This window comes from Eschrichtius robustus, chromosome 2 (assembly GCF_028021215.1).
Source record: "Eschrichtius robustus isolate mEscRob2 chromosome 2, mEscRob2.pri, whole genome shotgun sequence".
Taxonomy (NCBI): Eukaryota; Metazoa; Chordata; class Mammalia; order Artiodactyla; family Eschrichtiidae; genus Eschrichtius; species Eschrichtius robustus.
Genome location: NC_090825.1, coordinates 107,235,188 through 107,240,341, shown reverse-complemented (window position 1 = coordinate 107,240,341; position 5,154 = coordinate 107,235,188).

The window sequence follows — 5,154 nt, the reverse complement described above, 5'->3', positions numbered from 1 at the left end:
ATGGACCACCTCAGTCTACTTCACAATGTAATCCAATGTTGGGTCATGACCATGCTTTAAGTATCATCATTTAAAGAGATTTTAAACACGTATCTTAAATTGACAACGAAGGATCATTTGCATATATATTTAGGAGTCCCTCAACACTGAGAATTTTTTAATTTTCATGTATTCATTTTGATGCTAAATAGAAGGAAAATTTGTTTTGCTATTGAAAAGCCAAAAATTCTCTTTTGCAATAATACTTCCAATTGGAAGACATTTTCAGAGAATAATGTAACAGTTCCTCAGGTTAGTTATTTGTCAAACAGAGGTATTTGGAAGCCTATTAAGTCTGAAAGATTTTTCCCCTTGAGCATGGAGAGCTCAAGTCTGACTTGACAAAGACTAAATAGGGAGACCTACAAAGAACAACAGTTGATGCTGAAGGTGACCTTGCCATTTCTATTCAGTCTGAAATAGATTCAGGGAAAAACAAACAAACAAAAAAAAACAACCCTCTGCAGGTAGACCTTCAAGAAATGCTCAGCATAAAATTGTGCAGAGGACTTAGAAAGCCACTACAGTAATGGGATATCAGAGAGTTAAGCTAAGGGGAAAAGCTTTTTTGGAGACAATAATTAAACATCCTAAAACTTACTGGGATACATGCTTCAAGCCCTATGGCACTTACTCTCAGTGTTTTCCAGTATGTGGCTACTGCCATCAGAACCACTTGAGACAATTTGATAAAAAAACCAGATGCTTGGCCCAGTCCCAGACCTACTGAATCACAATTTCTTGGGCAGGGGCCTGAAAACCTGATTTATATTAAGCTCCCCAGGTCATTCTGATGCACAAAGAGATTAAGAACTACCACTCAGTTTTAAAAGGTACTTAGGAAATACCACGTACTCCTGCATAATCCCATTTCTTCCTTCCCACTATGGCTAAGACATAGAATATATTGAAAATGGCAACAATGTCAGATACAACTCAGGACTATGTCATGATCCAGGGCCATCAGTGATGAGAGAAATGTCTCCGTAGCTTCTTCATTAGTTTTCTCATTCTTGAAATTCTCAAAATGCTTTATTGTCAGAAGAAGTTTGGAAAAATGATATTTAGAAAGTCTAATATTAGCTTGACAATGACGGTTGTAAATAAAGTTAATATACAGTCATACATTCTCGTATACAGCTGAGGCCTCTGTGGCCCAATTCAATATATAACATCTCAAAACACTTAAGACAGCAGAAAATTGTTTAGATTTGAACCTGATATTTAAAAAGATTTAAAAAGATTTGAACCTGATATTTAAAAAGAACAGATGTTCATCTTTTAACTAGAATGAATTAAGTAACATGTATTTCTGATTAAGTACATTCACTGGAGAAATTTGGAGAACACTGAAAAGCATAAAAAACCAAATCAAAATACATTCTAGTTGAGGCTGATATTTAATATAAGTTCTATAAGCAGAAATTTTTGTTTCAGGCATTGCTGTATATACAGTACTTTGACTAGGTCCTGGCACTCAAATTGACTATTCAGTATTTAATATGGTTGAAAAGAGAATAACTATTGATATTTTGACAAATATCCATCCATGTCTTTTCTCTCATAAGCAAACATCCATCTATTTATGTATCCCATAATGTTTCACTCCCTAGAACTTACTAGAATTTAAAGAACATGTCTATACATATATTTTTAAATTTACCACCTTCCCTCTGGAAAGTTTTTTTTCTTCTTTTTTTTTTTTTTTTTAAGTTTTTTTAATTTCTTGATTGATTGATTGCTTGATTGCTATGTTGGGTCTTCGTTTCTGTGCGAGGGCTTTCTCCAGTTGCGGCAAGCGGGGGCCACTCTTCATCGCGGTGTGCGGGCCTCTCACTGTTGCGGCCTCTCTTGTTGCGGAGCACAGGCTCCAGACGCGCAGGCTCAGTAGTTGTGGCACACGGGCCTAGTTGCTCCGCGGCATGTGGGATCTTCCCAGACCAGGGCGCGAACCCGTGTGCCCTGCATTGGCAGGCAGATTCTCAACCACTGCGCCACCAGGGAAGCCCTGGAAAGTTTTTATTGATTACACACAAAACTGTACCAGATTGTCTTTCTGTTTGTTTGCTTGCTTTTCCAAGTACTGTGGACAGTAATAATTTCCTATTTTCACTTACATTTTTGATGATAATTTTTCATGCTGTGGTCATCTGCATTCTTTTTTGGTAAACACCTGGCAATTTCCTATTTGCCCATATTTCTAATATGAAAAAAAGAGCTGCCAGTTTAAAAAATTGCTAACAATTCTTTACGTTAAAAAGTGTAAGTTCTTTTTAATTATATGTTGCAGAATTTTCCGAAGTTGATGTTTGCTTTTTAATATTACAGAGTTATAAGATTTTGCTTATTTTGTGGTTACATTTCTTAGTATTTAATTACTTTTTTCAATGCTGAGATAAGCTTAAAGTAATCAAATGTGCCTATCTGCTCATTATGTATGGGGGATCATTAGTTTAGAGTTCAATTTGGTGAAGCTGTCTTTATTTTGGGAAATGGGACCTGACTTATGGTATCAAACTATGAATAAATGAGTTAAGTATGCTGCAACTTCAAAATTATGAGAAATTTGTGAAGATTTGGTCGTGTAGTGAGTTGATAATTGATGAAAGAAATACAAGTTATAAGCATGCATATTTGGAATACTTTTTACAATGTGGTACTTAAATAAGCTTATTATCATTCTCTCTTCCTTAAGATTGAATGAGGTAATCTTAGAAAATGAGCATTGATCCTCTGGCCTTAGTGGGCATCTTTTCGAATCTCACTTGTTAATGGATATTCTCAGTCTCTGACTTCTGTCTTTCTGACATTATGGATGACCTTTCCATGTAAGCCCAGGCTACTCTGTCAATTAGCTTCTGAGTGTGCTTCCTTGAGAGAATACAAACAGTATATTTAGAGGCTATAGGTATAACCTTATATTTCCCTGAACTTACCAGCTTACCCTTGTCTGTCCTCATTTTAGGACTGACAGTAAAATGGGCTATGAGAATGCAAATGAATTCAGTTAAATTTTATTTTTAAAGTACAAAAAGAATTATCTCTGTGTTGCTTTGAAAATGACCTAGAAAGTAGGTCCAATTCAGGATAGTGAAAATTCACTTTGGTTTTAATATTTAGGTGAAATAATGCATACAAACTAATGATTTGTTATAAACTTTAAATAATTCTCTCAATATTACTCCTAAATTTCATATAAAGTTTGTTTTTAATAATCTGAGATCACAGAAATCACTAGAAATCACAGGGGAAAAATGCACTGTTGTATTATGACTTTGCCAAAAGTCTTTATCTGATTAAATTTATTATGTTTCCTAGCATTCCCTAAACTGACACAGTGTCTAACTCAATTTTTTTAAAAAGCAACATTTCTGAACACCTAAACCTAAAAATTGATTACTAGCAGGAATTATAGGTAAATCTCACTTTTGAATTCTTTGATGAATTAGAAATTCCCTCACGAGTAGATAAGTGCCTTAAGATGGGGCAGTTTCATATTATGTCTTTGTATCCTCAGAATTCATCTGACATGTAGAACATACACACACATACAAATCATTGTTGAAAAATTAAATCTGCAGAGAGAAGGATGGTTGGAGACAGAACGCAACCAGGAGAAAGAAAAATTAGCTCTGCCAGACTTGTTTTAGTCAGATTTTTGACTATTTATAATTAAGGGAAGTAAACAGATTGGAAAGCACCACCAAATACCAACAATTAGGTCTGCAGAACTCTCAGCAAAGCTGTGGAGTTTTACTCAAGTCACTTATGTCCTCTCCCCTACACAACTGCCTTATTCAGGCCTCACTGCTTTCACAGTGCAGAGGGAAGCACTAAATCCAAATATTCAAATGTATGCATTTATACAGAACATAAATAAGTAGTTTAAAATCCTCTCAGGAATTTGTATCAAATACTGTATACTTCTTATAGCTAAAGACAGTAGGCACACCGACTAAAAAATGATTTTCTGATTTATAAATTTGTATTTTACTAAACAGTAAGTAGTGAGTCCTCATTTTTCATACCTTGGATCAGCTTTTCTTTATGTGAAGTCACCAGGTCTTTGAGCTTTGGTTAGCAAATAAACAATATCCCCTCAAAGCTCTGAGGAAATGTGAACAGCCTTGATGTGGCCTGGTTAGGAAGACATGAAAACCCACTGAACAAACCACTGGTGGAGGAGATGAGTCTGCATTTCAGTATCTCATCCGTAAAGGAAATTGGATGAGTTCATTTCTAAGGCTGCATTTACTGAAAAATCCTTAATTTCTAATTAAGCATTCACTATTTCTCAGTGTATTTCACCATCTAGGTTTATAACAAATCACATACAAGATGCATGCCTTTCCACAAACAAGAAAAGAACAGAAAGCCAGGGAGGAAATACTTAGAAACTTGTTATCAAAACAGACTCCCAAAGGAATGTTTGAAAACACTGGATCTCCTTTCACTGAGCTATTACCACTTTCTTCAAATGATATCTAGATTACATGAGCCATCTTTATAAAATGAAAGCCGAGATACCATCATAAGTTACACCCCACAAAGGCAGGGACTTCACTTTTCTGTAAATGAAGATTTACATGGAAGATAAATAATAAAACATGAGAAATGAGCTGCTCTGGATGAAGCAGTGTTGAAAGCCCTATTCCCATATCATGCCCCAAAGGGGCGCCATAGAGCTTCTAGTGCAGGCGTTCCCGGACTAGGATTCAAGCGTGCTTGTACTGAGATATGGATGTTTCCAGCCCGCTGAGCAGCCAAAGCATTTCAGTATGTTGCCTCTCCTGATCAAGCTTTATCAGTTTACTCTAAAGTACTCTAGAAATGTTAGTTTTCTTTTTTACTTGCACTGTGATAGAAAGATTGAAAACCACTGTAGCACGATAGATAAATTAGCCAGTTAAACTTGAGTTAACAGGTGTGACCTGTTGCCACTGACAGAAGAACCTTAGTATGGATCTTAAAGTACGTGTGATTGGGATTGCAGGCCCACCCACCTGAATTTGCTTGCCAGACTGCCCCACAAGGCTGAATAAACGGAATCGCTCAATTCAACTGTTTACTTGGGCCGGGGGTGGGGGCGGGGGTGAGCACCTAATTTTTCTCAGA